The sequence below is a fragment of the Amblyraja radiata genome, chromosome 2, assembly GCF_010909765.2.
Source record: "Amblyraja radiata isolate CabotCenter1 chromosome 2, sAmbRad1.1.pri, whole genome shotgun sequence".
NCBI classification, from domain to species: domain Eukaryota; kingdom Metazoa; phylum Chordata; class Chondrichthyes; order Rajiformes; family Rajidae; genus Amblyraja; species Amblyraja radiata.
Window position 1 is genome coordinate 120,302,596 of NC_045957.1, and position 18,054 is coordinate 120,320,649.

Genomic DNA, 18,054 nt, shown 5'->3' on the forward strand with positions numbered 1-18,054 from the left:
GTTAGCATTACGAGCCGCTACGAGACATCCACAAACTTCTACGGACCCGCTACGGACATTCTCAGAGTTCGAATCAGGGGAAAACTCGGGAGAACTCGTGAATTACCTCGTACAGTGGGACAGGCCCGTAACATAAATGGCTCCTACACAGAGAGCAGTGCTGAACTGCTATCTACCTCATTGGTGACCCTCGGACTATCCTTGATCGGACTTTGCTGCCTTTACCTTGCATTTCCCATTTATCATATATCTGTACACTGTGGACGGCTCGATTGTAATAATGTATTGTCTTTCCGCTGACTGGTTAGCGCGTAACAAAAGCTTTTCACTGTACCTCGGTACACGTGACTATAAACTAAACTAATGGTGCTCCCAGGTCAGAATATCGGGACCTTTACTCAGCAGCAAGAACTTCCACAGATGAGGCCAATTCAGTGGATATTTTTAAGGTGGAGATTGACAGGTTCTTGATTAGTACGGATGTCGGGGGTTATGGGGAGAAGGCAGGAGAATGGAGTTAGGTAGAGACAGATCAGCCACGATTGAATGGCGTAGACTTGATGGGCCGAATGGCCTAATTCTGCTCCTATCACTTATGAAACCAGTGAACCCAGAAGCAGCCGACACGGTCACGGGGAGAACGTGCAAACTCCACCCGGGGTCAGGATCGAACCCACATCTCTGGTGCCGGGGCAGCGGCTCTATCAGCTACACCACCCTGTCGCGCTTCCCAGCGCTAGTCTCCCCACACAGTGTCGATTACTACCGTGGCCTTTGCAAGTATTCGCAGAAAGTGCTTCGCAGCCAGTGACTTATCTTCCTTCAAACCCCGGTTACTGTGGAAACATAGGCGACCCAGCACTCAGCCTTAACACAGCAAGGCAAGACACAGCACCAGCGAATACTACACTGCATAGCTTTACCACGATGCGGACAGTTTAAAAATGATGTGCAGAGGCATCGTGTCATACAGGCCCTTCAGCCCAACTTGCCCACACCGACCAGCATGTCCCACCTACACTAGTCCCACCTGCATGCCCATATCAATAGACAATAGACAATAGACAATAGACAATAGATGCAGGAGTAGGCCATTTGGCCCTTCGAGCCAGCACCGCCATTCAATGTGATCATGGCTGATCATCCCCAATCAGTACCCCGTTCCTGCCTTCTCCCCATATCCCCTGACTCCGCTATTTTTAAGAGCCCTATCTAGCTCTCTCTTGAAAGCATCCACCACCCTCTGAGGCAGAGAATTCCACAGACTCACCATTCTCTGTGAGAAAAAGTGTTTCCTCGTCTCCGTTTTAAATGGCTTAGAGTGTTTCCTGCCTCTAGCGTGTAAAAGCCCTTAACAATCTTATAGACAGAGAGTCATAGAATGATACAGCGTGGAAACAGGTCCGTCGGCCCAACTTTCCCACACCGAACAACATGTCCCATCTATACTAGTCCCATCTGCCTGCCTTTGGCCCATATCCTCTAAACATTAGACTTTAGAGACACACACACACACAGTGTGGAAACAGGCCCTTCGTCCCACTGAGTTCCCGCCCAACCAGCGATCACCCCGTACACTAGCACTATCCTACATGTACTAGGGACAATTTGCAATTTACAGAAGCCAATTAACCTGCAGACTTGCACTTCTTTGGAGTGTGGGAGGAAACCGGAGCACCCGGAGAAAACCCACGCAGGTCACGGGGAGAACGTACAAACTCCGTACAGACAGCACCCGTAGTCAGGATGGAACCCGGGTCTCTGGCCACAGTGCCAACCTTTAAACCTGTCCATGTACTTGTCCAAATGTTTTGATAGACCCTGCCTTAACTACCTCCTCTGGCAGCTCGTTCCATGCACCCACCAACGTTTGTGTGTGTATAAAAAAAAAAAGTCCCTCCGTCTCCTATTCTTTTCCCCAGCACTTTAAACCTATGTACTCTGGTTCGCGATTCCCCTACTCTGGGAAAAAGACTGCGTTTATCCTATCTATTCCCCTCGTACCCTCAGGTAGTCGAGGTAGGGACTATCGCAACGTTTAAGAAACAATTTAACAGGTAATATGTAATAAAGAACTGCAGAACCCGTAAACGCCGCCCATTCCTTCTCTCCAGAGATGCTGCCTCACCCGCTGAGTTACTCCAGTCATTTTGTGTCTACTTTCTATTTAAGCAGGTACATGGATAGGACGGGTTTGGAGGGATATGGGCCAAACGCGGGCAGGTGGGACGAGTGTAAATGGGGCATGTTGGCCGGTGTGGGCAAGTTGGGCCGAAGGGCCTGTTTCCATGCTGTATCACTCTATGCTGGCTCGAATGGCCTACTCTTGCACCTATTGTCTATGACGCCTCTACGAGATCATCCCTCGCCCTTCTGCCCTCCAAGGAATAGAGTCATTTATAACAAGAGGAGTCGAGTATAGGAGCAAAGAGGTCCTTCTGCAGTTGTACAGAGCCCGAGTGAGACCACACCTGGAGTATTGTGTGCAGTTTTGGTCCCCTAATTTGAGGAAGAACATTCTTGCTATTGAGGGAGTGCAGCGTAGGTTTACAAGGTTAATTCCCGGGATGGCGGGACTGTCATATGCTGAGAGAATGGAGCGGCTGTGCTTGTACACTCTGGAGTTTAGAAGGATGAGAGGATATCTCATTGAAACATATAAGATTGTTAAGGGCTTGAACACACTAGAGGCAGGAAACATGTTCCCGATGTTGAGGGAGTCCAGAACCAGGGGCCACAGTTTAAGAATAAGGAGTAAGCCATTTAGAACGGAGACGAGGAAACACTTTTTCTCACAGAGAGTGGTGAGTCTGTGGAATTCTCTGCCTCAGAGGGCGATGGAGGCAGGTTCTCTGGATGCTTTCAAGAGAGAGCTAGATAGGCGTAGAAAAATAGCAGTCAGGGGATATGGGGAGAAGGCAGGAACGGGGTACTGATTGTGGATGATCAGCCATGATCACATTGAATGGCGGTGCTGGCTCGAAGAGCCGAATGGCCTACTCCTGCACCTATTGTGTATTGTCTATTGTTTCCTAATCCCAGAACTCTGCGTCGGTTCCTGCCCCACTAGCAGGTGATGACGTTGTGTTTACTAGACTTGTTGTTCACTTCCTGCTCAATCAATCAGTCACAGTCCGACCAGCAACCAGGCTCACGCTCCAAGGAATTCTAAACAAGAACTTCCGTTAGAATTCTGTTTGCACTAAAGCCATTTTTTTTTCTGCAGTGCTTTTTAAAATAGGTGGGCATGTTATTTAAGCTTTAGACCAGTGGTTCTCAAATGGGGTTACGCGTACCCCTGGGGGTACGTGAAGGCACTCCAGGGGGTACGTGAGATTTTAAAATATATATATTTTTGCGCTGGTTAGGGGGTACTTGGCTGAAAAAATATTTCACAGGGGGTACATCACTGAAAAAAGGTTGAGAACCACTGCTTTAGACAATAGGTGCAGGAGTAGGCCATTCGGCCCTTCGAGCCAGCACTGCCATTCAATGGGATCATGGCTGATCTTCCACATCTTTGTATGCTGTTGGAGTCCTCCCAGCTGTCGTCAGGCAACTGAACCGACCTGTCATCAACTCAAGAGCTGTCCGGACTAACCTTGATCGGACTTTACCTTGCACTAAACATTATCCCCTTAAACCCCTGTCCCACGGTACGAGTTCATTCCAAGAGTTCTCCCGAGTTTGCCCCGATTCGAACTCGGAGATTTACGGTAATGGCCACTCGTCGGTACTCGGGGCTCTCGTGGACATTTTTCAACGTGTTGAAAAATCTTCACGAGTCTTACCGTGCTTACCTGCCGTTAGCGAGTCTTCCCGAGTACCTGCCGTTAGCGTTACGGCAGAGACGTCCCCGACCTCCGATGTACCCGCTACGTTCATTCTCCGTGCTTACCACGAGTTTGAGTTTTTTTAAACTCGGGAGAGCTCTTGGAATGAACTCGTACCGTGGGACAGGCCTATTATCATGTATCTGTACATTGTGAACGGCTCGATTGTACTCATGTATTGTCTTTCCGCTTGCTGGATAGCACGCAACAAAAAAGCTTTTCACTGTACCTCGGTAACAGTGACTATAAACTAAACAACGTGTAGAATCATAGGGCCTTTACAGCACGGAAACAAACCCTTCATCATCACTCGTCCATGTCCACCTAGATGCCCATCTAAGCTCGTCCCAATTCCCCACATTTTCCCATATCCCACTAAACCTTTCCTTTCATATATTCTTATCCGTAGAAAGCATCACAGCTCGGTTTGGGAACGGCTCCATCCGAAACCACAAGAAATTGCAGTGAATTGTGGACGCAGCCCAGACTGTCGCACAAACCAACCTCCCTTCCATCGACTCCATCTACACCTCGCGATGCCTCCGCAAGGCCAGCAGCATCATCAAGGACCAGTCTCACCCCCCGGTCACTCCCTCTTCTCCCCTCTCCCATCGGGCAAGAGGTACAGAAGTGTGAAAACAAACGCACACACCTCCAGATGCAGGGGCAATTTCTTCCCGGCTGTTACCGGGCAACTGAACCGTCTTCTCACCAACTAGAGAGCAGCCCTGACCTCCCATCTACCTCACTGGAGACCCTCGGACTATCTTTGATCGGACTTTAATGGACTCATATCTTGTCCTAAACGTTATTCCCTTTATCCTGTATCGTTAAGGGCCTGTCCCTCTCAGTGATTTTTTTCGACTGCCGGCATCTTTGACAGATGTATAACGTCACCGAAACATTTGCGGCGGTGACGCGGCATAACCACATATTGACGCCCGGTGTTTTTTCAAATGTCGCTGGATTTCGAAATATTCAAAATCTTTTGGCGACCCTGGTACGAGGCCTGCAGTCTCCGAAAAAATCGCCAAGTGGAACAGGCCCCGTGCACTGTGGACGGCTTGATTGTAATCATGTATAATCTTTCTGCTGACTGGATAGCAAGCAACAATTATCTCAAAGCTCAAATTACAGCAGTTCACGACAGTAATGATGGTGGCGGAATGCTAGACAGTGAGGGAGGATATCTACGTTTACAACAGGATCTAGATCAGTTGTGAAGATGGGTCAAGGAATGGCTAATGGAATTTAACCTCGAGTCAGTGGGAGGTGGCGCACTTTGGAGAGTGGCCTACACAGTGAATGGTGGAGCCATTTGGACAATAGGAGTAGGCCATTCGGCCCTTCGAGCCAGAAGCGCCATTCAATGTAATCATGGCTGATCATCCCCAATCAGTACCCCGTTCCTGCCTTCACCTCCATATCACCCGACTCTGCTATCTTTAAGAGCCCTATCCAGCTCTCTCTTGAAATCATCCAGAGAATCGGCCTCCACTGCCCTCTGAAGCAGAGAATTCCACAGATTCACAACTCTGTGTGAAAAAGTGTTTCCTCGTCTCCGTTCTAAATGGCTTACTCCTTATTCTTAAACTGTGGCCCCTGGTTCTGGGCTCCCCCAACATCGGGAACATGTTTCCTGCCTCCAACGTGTCCAAACCCTTCATAATCTTACATGTTTCAATCTTAGACATAGAAACATAGAAAGTAGGTGCGAGAGTAGACCACCAGGTCCGTCGAGCCCGCACCGCCATTCGCTCATGGCTGAACACTAAACAGACACACTTACCCACAAACAGTAGACACAAGACACAGAACACAAGACACTACCCTCCCCTTTATACCGCTATCACCCCTCTCCACCCCAAAAACCTCGTGATCTCCTGGGGGAGGCAAAAAAACGGATAAAAACCCAGGTCCAATTCGGGAAAAAAATCCGGGAAATTCCTCTCCGACCCCAATCTAGGCGATCGACACTTGTCCAGGAGGTCACTCAGGTCTTACTATACTAACCATACCTAGGTCCATATCCCTGCCCTCTCCCCGTAGCCCCTTATCCCCTTGGCAGCTAAAAAAACATCTATTTTAGTCTTAAATATATTTAAAGTTTCTGCTTCCACTGCTCCCTGGGGCAGTGAATTCCATAAATTAACCACCCTCTGGGTGAAGAAGTTCTTCCTCATCTCAGTTTTAAAAGAGCCCCCCCTTATTCTGCAACTATGTCCCCTAGTTCTAGTACTATGTCCCCTAGTTCTAGTTCTTACATGATATCCTCTCATCCTTCTAAACTCCAGAGTGTAGAAGCCCAGCCGCTCCATTCTCTCAGCATATGACAGTCCCACCATCCCGGGAATTAACCTTGTAAACCTACGCTGCACTCCATCAATAGCGAGAATGTCCTTCCTCAAATTTGGAGACCAAAACTGCACACAATACTCCATGTGTGTTCTCACCAGGGCTCTGTACAACTGCAGAAGGACCTCTTTGCTCCTATACCCAACTACTCTTGTTATGAAGGACAACATGCCATTCGCTTTCTTCACTGCCTGCAGTACAAGATCATGAGGGGCATGGATAATGTGAACGCTCAGTCTTTTTCTCCGGGATAGAGGATTCTAATACTAGAGGGCACAGGCTTAAGGTGAGAGGAGAGGGATTTCACTGAGACCTCAGGGGCAACCTTTTCCACTCAGAGGGTGGTCCGTATTTGGAACGACTGCCAGAGGTAGCTATAGATGTGGATACAATGATGACTTTGACATTTGGACAGATATATGGATAGGAAGGGTTTAGGGGGATATGGGTCAATTGCAGGCAAATGTGGCGAGCCCTGTAGGTCAACCGAGACAGGATGGACAGGATGGGCCGAAGGGTCAGTTGCTGTGCTGTACAATGCTGTGACACAAAGCTTTTAAATAAAAAAACATTGCTTAACTTACGATTCTAATCAAAGCTTTAAGGAGAAGGATGTTTTCTCCAGTTACAATAAAGGACAACACTTTCTGTGTCACACTGTCAGGATGAAACACACTGAAAGATTGATTATAGTGGAGCTGTTTCAGCCACAACCACATGGTGATCCTTGCCCACTGCTCCACAGGGGAGGGGGGGGGGGGCAGGGGGCAGAGAGAGACACACACACAGACACAGCCACACTCACAGACGGAGAGTCACGCACACAGACACAGAGAGAGGCACAAACAGACAGAGAGACACAGACACAGACACAGACACAGACACAGACACAGACACAGACACAGACAGGAAGCAGAATAGGAATTAACGGGTTCTTTTCAGAATGGCAGGCAGTGACTAGTGGGGTGCCGCAAGGCTCGGTACTGGGACCCCAGTTGTTTACAATCTATATTAACGATTTATACAAGGGAATTAAATGTAACATTTCTAAGTTTGCGGATGACACAAAGCTGGGTGGCAGTGTGAGCTGTGAGGAGGAGGCTATGAGGCTGCATGGTGACTTGGACAGGTTGGGTGAGTGGGCAGATGCATGGCAGATGCAGTATAATGTGGATAAATGTGAGGTTATCCACTAGTGGCAAGAAAAGGAAGGCAGATTATTATCTGAATGGTGTCAGATCTGGAGAAGGGGAGGTGCAATGAGACCTGGGTGTGCTTGTACAGCAGTCACTGAAAATAAGCATGCAGGTACAGCAGGCAGTGAGGAAATATTGCAAAGACGAGGCTTGTATTCACTGGAGTTTTTGAAGGATGAGGGGATATCTTATAGAAACATATAAAATTATAAAAGGACTGGTCAAGCTAGATGCAGGAAAAATGTTCCCAATGTTGGACGAGTCCAGAACCAGGGGCCACAGTCTTAGAATAAAGGGGAGGCCATTTAAGACTGAGGTGAGAAAAAACTTTTTCACCCAGAGAGTTGTGAATTTGTGGAATTCCCTGGATGGATTTAAGAGAGATTTAGATAGAGCTCTAGGGGCTAGTGGAGTCAAGGGATATGGGGAGAAGGCAGGTTATTGATTGGGGATGATCAGCCATGATCACAATGAATGGCCGTGCTGGCTCGAAGGGCCGAATGGCCTCCTCCTGCACCTATTTTCTATGTTTCAAAGCCCGATCAGGCATAGTCCGAGGGTCACCAATGAGGTAGATAGTAGTTCAGGACTGCTCTCTGGTTGTGGTAGGATGGTTCAGTTGCCTGATAACAGCTGGGAAGAAACTGTCCCTGAATCTGGAGGTGTGGGTTTTCACACTTATAACCATATAATAACCATATAACAATTACAGCACGGAAACAGGCCATCTCGACCCCTCTAGTCCGTGCCGAACACATAATCTCCCCTAGTCCCATATACCTGCGCTCAGACCATAACCCTCCATTCCTTTCCCATCCATATAACTATCCAATTTATTTTTAAATGATAAAAACGAACCTGCCTCCACCACCTTCACTGGAAGCTCATTCCACACAGCTACCACTCTCTGAGTAAAGAAGTTCCCCCTCATGTTACCCCTAAACTTCTGTCCCTTAATTCTCAAGTCATGTCCCCTTGTTTGAATCTTCCCTACTCTCAGTGGGAAAAGCTTTTCCACGTCAACTCTGTCTATCCCTCTCATCATTTTAAAAACCTCTATCAAGTCCCCCCTTAACCTTCTGCGCTCCAAAGAATAAAGCCCTAACTTGTTCAACCTTTCTCTGTAACTTAGTTGCTGAAACCCAGGCAACATTCTAGTAAATCTCCTCTGTACTCTCTCTATTTTGTTGACATCCTTCCTATAATTAGGCGACCAAAATTGTACACCATACTCCAGAATTGGCCTCACCAATGCCTTCTGTACCTCTTGCCCGATGAGAGAGTCACCCTTCTCCTGTCCCCACCTCCTTACACTCATCTCCCATCCCCTAGTCCCACATCCCCCCCCCCCCCCTGTATTCCCCCCTCCAGCTTAACATTTCACTCCTCCTCTCCTTATCCGACACCCTTTTGTCACCTTCCCTGTGAAACGTCACCTATCCATGTTCTCCACAGATGCTGCCTGACCCGCTGAGTTACTCCAGCACTCTGTGCTTTTTAACTAAAAGCCTAGTCTGATTATTCGAGAATGGGACTGAACAGGCTAGAGACACCATCATGCTCATGAATATTGGGATGAATTCATCTCAATTTGTTAAAACAGTTGGGAATATGTTTCTATAAGATACCCCCTCATCCTAAACTCCAGTGAATACAACCCTAGTCTTTTCAATCTTTCCTCATATGACAGTCCCGCCATCCCAGGGATCAATCTCGTGAACCTACGCTGCACTGCCTCAATCATAAGGATCAGGTCTGAAGAAAGGTCTCGACACGAAACGTCACCCATTCCTTCACTCCATAGATGCTGCCTCACCCGCTGAGTTTCTCCAGCATTTTTGACTATCTCAGAATCCTATTAAATCTTTCCACCCCTCACCTTAAACCTATGTCATCTGGTCCTCGATTCCCCTACTCTGGGCAGGAGACTACGTGCATTCACAATAGACAATAGGTGCAGGAATAGGCCATTCGGCCCTTCGAGCCAGCACCGCCATTCACTGCGATCATGGCTGATCGTTCCCAATTAATAACCTGCCTTCTCCCCATATCCCTTGACCTCCACTAGCCCCTAGAGCTCTATCTAAATCTCTCTTAAATCCATCCAGGGAATTCCACAAATTCACAACTCTCTGGGATCACCCAATCTACTCCTCTCATGATTTTGTACGGCTCTGCATGGGCCAAAATGCGGGTAAATGGAACTGGCTCTGATGGGACATCTTGGTCTGCATTGACCAGAAGGGCCGAAGGTCCTGTTTCTCCAGTTTCCACCAAAGATCCTATAGCGGAGCAAGATGGACCACTCCTTCCAAATGCAATGGGCTGACGAGTAGTACGCAACGGAATGGAACGTGGGCCTTTTTTTCATCCATTTCCGTAAACGGACCCGACTTACAGTGTAATCAACGTTGCGGGGGAACAGTTTGTGTTAATAAATTTAAATTCTGAAAATGAGGAGAAGATTTTTACCAAATAACTTTTATTTTTATGAGGATGTTTCCCGTAACCGGCTTCCATCTCCGCACTATGGGATCTTTGATGCGGAGACGGAAGCTGGTTACTGAAATGGGGCCTTAAATTACCCATGAATCTGCCCATGACCGTACTATGTCTTTTTCATTGAGTGGACTATCTTGCTCGCTATAGGATCTTTGGTTTCCACTGGCAGCTGTATTTTAAAGGCATGCTGATTGTAAATGTCATCGTTCGCCGCTCCCATACAATTCAAATGCACCCTGTGGTTAAGGAGTGCCAAGATAAAGATGTTCAAATTGGACTCCATATCTCTGGAGATCTTAATGGCTGCGACAACCAGCAAAGCAAATCGAAATTTGAATGGAAAAATATTTATTTTATCTTCACCAATCGTTTATCATGGTGAAGGGGTAAAGAAGGCGTACGTTACGCTTGTCTCCATCGGTCGGGGCGTTGAGTACAAGAGTCAGGAAGCCACCAAGCAGCTCTATAGGACGTTGGTCAGGCCGCATCTGGAGTATTGCGCGTAGTTCTGGTCGCCCCCATTACAGGAAGCATGTGGGGGCTTTGGAGAGGGTGCAGAAGAGGTTTACCAGAATGATGCCTGGATTAGAGGGTTTCAGCTACAGGGAGAGGTTGGACAGACTTGGGATTGTTTTCTCTGGAACGTCAGTGGTTGAGGGGAGACCTGGTAGAAGTGTATAACGTTATGAGAGGCTTAGATAGGGTAGACAGTCAGAACCTTTCACTATGATGGTACTATCAAACACTGAGGACACAGCTGTCGGGTGAGAGGGGCAAAGTTTAAAGGAGATGTGCGGGGCAGGTTTTTATTACACAGAGGGTGGTGGGTGCCTGGAATACGCTGCCAGGGGTGGTGGTGGAGGCAGATACGATAGTGGTGTACGGAGTTTGTACATTCTCCCTGTGACCTGCGTGGGTTTTCTCCGGGTGCACCGGTTTCCTCCCACACTCCAAAGTCGTACAGGTTTGTAGGTTAATTGGCTGCAGTACTAATTGTATATTGTCCTGTGTGTGTGTGTGTGTGTGTGTGTGTGTGTGTGTGTGTGTGTGTGTGTGTGTGTGTGTGTGTGTGTGTGTGTGTGTTGGATAGTGTTAGTGTGCGGGGATCACTGGTGGACCGAAGAGCCCGTTTCCACGCTGCATCTCCAAACTAAACTGAACTAGATCTCCTCCCTTTACTCACTGAATAACCAGAGATAGAGCTAACTCGGGTCCAAGGATTTATCCACCTTATAGTGTGGGAAAGAACAGCAAATGCTGGTCTACAGCAAAGAAAGACACAAAATGCTGTGGGGAGGATTATCCACCTTAATGTTCTTCAACAGCCTCACCACCACCTCCTCCAACTGAAGATAGACACAGAGTGCTGGAGTAACTCAGCGGGTCAGGCAGCATCTCTGGAGAACATGGATAGGTGACGTTTCACAGAGTGCTGGAGTAACTCAGCGGGTCAGGCAGCATCTCTGGAGAGAAGGAATGGGTGACATTACCCTTCTTCAGACATCTGGAGATCCTTCTCAAACTGCCCCGACAATCCCCTGGTTCTTGATTCCCTGGTTGAAAGGTTCAGTGCATCCGCCTTATCTATTCCTCTCATGATTGTGTACACCTCTATAAGATCACCCCATCACCCTCCTGCGCTCCAGGGAATAGACCCCTAGTCTGTCCCACCTCTCCCTATAGCTCAGACCCTCGAGTCCTGGCAACATCCTCTCTGCAACATTTCACCTGTGACATGGGACAGGGTGTGACCAGAACGGGGGCAGGGTAGGTTATGGGGGGAGGGAGGAGATTGATAGACCCAGGAACGCTGTCACCCACCCTTCCTTCCCACTGGGACTCCCTGACCCACGAATTACCTATGTACCCCCTCTCTCTTTTCCTCTCCCAAACCTCCACACTACAAACCCTCCTCTCTCTCCCTCCCTCTGTCTCTCCCTCCCTCTCGTTACCTATCCGTCTCTCCCTCTACCTCCCTCTCTCTCTCTCTCCCTGCACTGCGTCCGAACGTCAAAGCATCCCTGCGCCGGCTACAGGCTCACACCCACCCACACTCACACACATCCACACTCATACACACACTCACACACACCCACACTCACACACATCCACACTCACACACACATCCACACTCGCACACACAATCACACCGACCCACACCAACCCACACATACTCAGCACATCAGCATGCTAGTGACATGGGAGAACCGAGCTGTGTGTGTGTGTGTGTGTGTGTGTGTGTGGCTGTCTGTGTCTGCCTGCCTGTGAGTGTGTGTATCTGTTTGTGTGTCTGTGTGTGCGTGTGTCTATGTGTGTGTGTGTGTGTGTCTGTGTGTGTGTGTGTGTGTCTCTCTCTCTCTGTCTGTGAGTGTGTGTGTGTCCGTGGCTGTCTGTGTCTGCCTGCCTGTGAGTGTGTGTATCTGTTTGTGTGTCTGTGTATGCGTGAGTGTCTGTGTGTGTGTGTGTCTATGTGTGTCTGTGTGTGTGTGTGTCTCTCTCTCTGTCTGTGAGTGTGTGCGTCCGTGGCTGTCTGTGTCTGCCTGTGAGTGTCTGTGTGTGAGTGTGTAAAACGGCAGCATTAAATCCCTCGGCAGCAGCATCTTGCAGTGTCAGTGCATTGATATTTGCACAACACTCCGGCCTCTCCCCCTCCCCTCCAGCAAACAACCCTGACCTACCTTGAGCAGGCAGTGCTGCAAGCGGGCTGTGTCCGTGTATCCGCCGCCGGCAGCAGCCGCGGCTGCATTGATTCGTCTCAGTGTGAGAGTGAGACTCAGCGCTGCATTAGTCTAGCCGCCTCCCTCCTCCTCCTGCACCCGCCCAATCACAGCCCGCCTCCGACACAGCCCGCGCTCCCATTGGTCGGGGGGAGACCAGGGCTGTGTGTGATTGGCTGCTTATTTAAGGGGGTTGTGCCCCCCCCCCCACTGACCACTCCCCCCCCCCCCCCCGCTGACCACTCCCCCCCCCCCCCCCACTGACCACTCCCCCCCTCCCCCACTGACCACACCCCCCCCCACCCCCCACTGACCACTCCCCCCCCCTCCCCCCCCACTGACCACTCACCGCCCTCACCCCCCACTGACCACTTACCCCCCCCCACCCCCCCACTGACCACTCCCCCCCTCCCCCACTGACCACTCCCCCCTCCCCCACTGACCACTTCCCCCCCTCCCCCCACTGACCACTCCCCTCCTCCCCCCACTGACCACTCCCCCCCTCCCCCACTGACCACTCCCCCCCCTCCCCCCCACTGACCACTCACCCCCCCTCCCCCCTGACCACTCACCCCCCCACCCCCCCACTGCCACTCCCCCCCCCCCCCCCCTGACCACTCACCCCCCCCCCCCCCACTGACCACACTTCCCCCCCATCCCCCACTGACCCCTCACCCCCCCCCCCACTGACCCACTCCCCACCTCCCCCACTGACCACCCCTCCCCCATTGACCACTCCCCCCCTGCCCCTCCCCCACTGACCACTCACCTCACCCCCCCACTGACCACTCACACCCCCAAACACTCGGGTGAAATCCCGCCCCCCCCCAAATGGGGTCAAATCGTCCCCGCCTCCCCTCAGGCATCTACTGACCCCCCCCCCCCCCCCCCCCCCCGCACTCTCCCCCCCCCCCCCCCATCTCCCTCCTCCCCTCCCCCTCCCCCTCTCCCCCTCTACCCACCCTCAACCACCCCACCCCCCCCATCCCCTGCACCCGGATTAGGCCGTTCAACCCATCAAGTCTACTCCACCATGCAATCATGACCAATCTATCTTGCCCTCTCAACCACACCGAAATGAATTAGTACATATCATGTCGACAAGCACAGCACAGGAACAGGCCCTTCGGCCAACTCTTATCTGCCTACGTATACTGCACTAGAGGGCGCAGCTTTAAGGTGAGAGGGGCAAAGTTTAAAGGAGATGTGCGGGGCAGGTTTTTTTTACACAGAGGGTGGTGGGTGCCTGGAACGCGCTGCCAGGGGTGGTGGTGGAGGCAGATACGGTAGTGGTGTTTAAGAGGCTTTTGGATCGGCACATGGATATGCAGGGGATGGAGGGGCACGGATCACGTGCCGGCAGAGGAGATTAGTTTAATTTGGTATCATACATAGATGGACACAAAAGGCTGGAGTAACTCAGCGGGACAGGCAGCATCTCTGGAGAGAAGGAATGGGTGACGTTTCGGGTCGAGACCCTTCTTCAGACTCCTCCTACATAACGTGGTATTATGTTCGGCATAAACATTGTGGGCCGAAGGGATTACAGGTGTAGACATTTTCCGGTCCTTCACGGGTACTGACCTCCCCACCATCAAAGGGATCTACAGGAGTCGCTGCCTCAAAAAGATGCCTCATCAGAGGCCCACACCACCCTGGCCACGCTCTCATCTCACTGTAAAGGGCCGGTCCCACTGACGCGACCTGGAAAACCTCGAGCTGGATCGACCGACCGCACACACACAAACACATCGCAAAGGCAGGGGCCAGGGAAAGCGGGGGAGCGCTGTCTGAAATTCATACCCGCGATGAACAGGAAGGTAAAAGACGGCTGCACAGTGTACGGTAAGTCCTTTAGAGAGCGCGGGGGGGGGGGGGGGGGTGCAGAGAAGAGGAGAGAAGTGGTGAGAAGGGGAGAGAAGGGGAGAGAAGGGGAGAGAAGGGGAGAGAAGGGGAGAGAAGGGGAGAGAAGGGGAGAGACGGGGAGACAAGCGGAGAAAAGGAGAAAAGGAGAAAAGGAGAAAGAAGGGGATAGAAGGGGGGAGAAGAGGGGGAGAAGGAGTGGAGACACTTTTAAGAAGTATAATAAAGTTTGGCGGGCATTTAACGTTGCCGGTATGTTTTCCTTGGTCCTGAAAACTCCAATGAGTCAAATAAAATGCCCGGTCAGCGAAGGAGATTGCTTATGGCTGCCCTCGACTGCCTGTAACTACATATCGACCCCACTCCACTGCACTACGAGTTCAAAAGAACCTTGCCGACCAAATATTTACTCGCGAAAATTTTTTACTCTGCCCTCGACCAGACTGAGGCCACGAGTATGCGGGAACTTCCCTCGAGCATGAAGGAGAGTTGCAGTGACCTCATCGGACCTCCTCGGACCATGTGTCGACCATGCTGCGAGTTTGAGTCGAGGGCAAACTCTTCTAAACTCGCCCCTTAACCATCGGGAAGAAGGTAGAGGAACCTGAAAACCGTGACCTCCAGGTTCAGGAACAGCTTCTCGCCAACAACCATCAGGCTCTTGAACACTGCACAATGCTAATCTCAGCAACTATCATCTTCTGTGGACTGTGTCTGTGGTTGCACTACCAACCAGCTTTGCTCCGTAATAGTCACCTCGAGTTACAGGCCTGTCCCACTTACACGACTTTTTCGGCGACTGCCGGCACCCATCGTAGGTCATTGCAGGTCGCTGGATTTTTTCAACATGTTGAAAATCCAGCGGCGACCAGAAAGACGCTACGACTCTTTGGCCGACTGAGGAGACGACTCACGACCATACAGGCGACATGTCGCGGGGTGAAGCCTGTCTGATCGTGAGCAGTCGCCCAAAGAGTCGTAGTTCTAGTCATCGCTGGATTTTCAACACGTTGAAAATTTTCGGCGACCTGCAACAGGCCCATTACTGTTATTAATTTAACATTATTGATTATTATATTTTGATCCGAGTGTCGTTGGATTTACATGCTTGTATATATTGCTAACTGTCGCTGTATGTCATGTTGTCACATGTGGGCAGAGCACCAATGCAAATTCCTTGTATGTGAATACTTGGCCAATAAACTTATTCATTCTTTCATATGTCACAGCTTCAGACTTTTGGTGATCTATACGTCAAGGTAACTAATGTTCAACCCAGACCATCGCACAAACCAACCTCCCTTCCATTGACTCCGTTCATACCTCACACTGCCTCGACAAGGCCAGCAGCATAATCAAGGACCAGTCTCACCCCCGGCCACTCCCTCTTCTCCCCTCTCCCATCGGACAAGAGGTACAGAAGTGTGAAAACGCACACCTCCAGATTCAGGGACAGTTTCTTCCCAGCTATTATCAGGCAACTGAACCATCCTACCACAACCAGAGAGCGGTCCTGAACTACTATCGGACTATCCTTGATCGGACTGTACTGACTTTACCTTGCACTAAACATTAAAGGTAGACAAAAATGCTGGAGAAATTCAGCGGGTGAGGCAGCATCTATGGAGCGAAGGAAATAGGCGACGTTTCGGGTCGAGACCCTTCTTCAGACTAAACATTGTTCCCTTAACCTGTATCTGTACACTGTGGACGGCTCGATTGTAATCATGTATTGTCTTTCCGCTGACTGGTCAGCACGCAACAAAAGCTTTTCACTGTACCTCGGTACACGTGACAATAAACTAATGTGGCTGTCCCACTGTAAGAGCTAATTCAAGAGTTCTCCCGAGTTTCCCCTGATTCGATACCCGATCTATTTACTTCCTGATTTTGTACACATTTAGAAGATCAGCCCTCAACTTCCTACACTCCAAGGAATAAAGTCCAGCCTGCTCAACCTCTCGCTATAGCTCAAGCCCTCGAATGCTGGCAACATCCTCGTCAACCTCCTCTGCCCCCTTGCTGGCTTAACTACATCTTCCTACTCTGTGAACACGTGACTCTTTGGTCTATTAATGCAGTCAAGAAATAATTATGAAGATTTAGTGCCTATCCACAATCTGGAGCCATTTACAATTCCACACACATACAACATTGTGTGTTTGTCTGACATTTGATTTAATTCGTACTGAAGTCACAAGAAATGGTTTACAGATGGATGGCATGGTGGCGCAGCGGTAGAGTTATGCCCCTGTCCCACTTAGGAAACCTGAACGGAAACCTCTGGAGACTTTGCGCCCCACCCAAGGTTTCCGTGCGGTTCCCGGAGGTTGCAGGTGGTTGCCGGAGGTTGCAGGTAGTGGAAGCAGGTAGGGAGACTGACAAAAACCTCCGGGAACCGCACAGAAACCTTGGGTGGGGCGCAAAGTCTGCAGAGGTTTCCGTTCAGGTTTCTTAAGTGGGACACGGGCATTACTGCTTTACACCGCCAGAGACCCGGGTTCCATCCTGACTACGGGTGCCGTCTGTACGGAGTTTCTACGTTCTCCCCGTGAACTGCGTGGGTTTTCTCCAGGAGCTCTGGTTTCCTCCCACACTCCAAGGACGTATAGGTTTGTAAGTTTATTGGCTGCAGTAAAAGTTGTAAATTGTCCCTAGTGTGTGTAGGATAGTTCCAGTGTACGGGGTGATCGCCAGTTGGTGCGGACTCGGTGGGTCATAGGGCCTGACCCGTGATGTATCCTCATGTTAAAAAGTCATAGTAGAATTAGACCATTCGGCTCATCAAGTCTACTCTGCCATTCAATCGTGGCTGATCTAACTCTACCTCCTAACCCCATTCTCCTGTCTTCTCCCCATGACCCCTGACACCCGTACTAATCAAGAATCTGTCAATCTCCACCTTAAAAATATCCACTGACTTGGCCTCCACAGCCGTCTGTGGCAATGAATTCCACAGATTCACCACCCTCTGACTAAAGGAATTTCTCCTCCTCTCCTTTCTAAAGGTACGTCCTTTAGTTCTGAGGCTGTGCCCTCTAGTCCTATACTCTCCCACCGGGATGGCGGGACTGTCATATGCTGAGAGAATTGAACAGCTGGGCTTGTGTACTCTGAAATTTCGAAGGATGAGAGTCTCAGTGTTGCAGTTGAATAAAGGAGACTATGGGGCCATGAGGGAGGAGCTGGCCAAAGTTGACTGGAAAGATACCCTAGCAGGGATGACAGTGGAACAAAAATGGCAGGTGTTTCTAAGAATAATACAGAAGGTGCAGGATCAGTTCATTCCCAGGAGGAAGAAAGATTCCAAGGGGAGTAAGGGGCAACCGTGGCTGACAAGGGACATCAGGGACAGTATAAAAATAAAAGCGAAGAAGTACAACGTAGCAAAGATGAGCGGGAAGCAAGAGGATTGGGTAATGTTTAAAGAGCAACAGAAGATAATTAAAAAGGCAATAAGGGGAGAAAAGATGAGGTACGAAGGTAAGCTAGCCAAGAATATAAAGCAGGGTAGTAAAAGCTTCTTTAGGTATGTGAAGAGGAAAAAATTAGTTAAGACCAAAGTTGGACCCTTGAAGAATGCAAAAG

The 18,054-nt window shown here is 49.9% G+C and overlaps 1 protein-coding gene across 1 annotated transcript in view; it reads right to left on the reverse strand.

The window, feature by feature from the left end:
- Nucleotides 1–12,621, reverse strand: part of LOC116985313 (rab effector MyRIP-like) — a 128,722-nt gene extending 116,101 nt beyond the window's left edge. The window contains exon 1 of the mRNA XM_033040022.1: nucleotides 12,565–12,621. The gene's annotated coding sequence lies outside the window, so the exon portion shown is untranslated. The remainder of the gene's footprint in view (nucleotides 1–12,564) is intronic.
- Nucleotides 12,622–18,054: the final 5,433 nt, after the last annotated feature.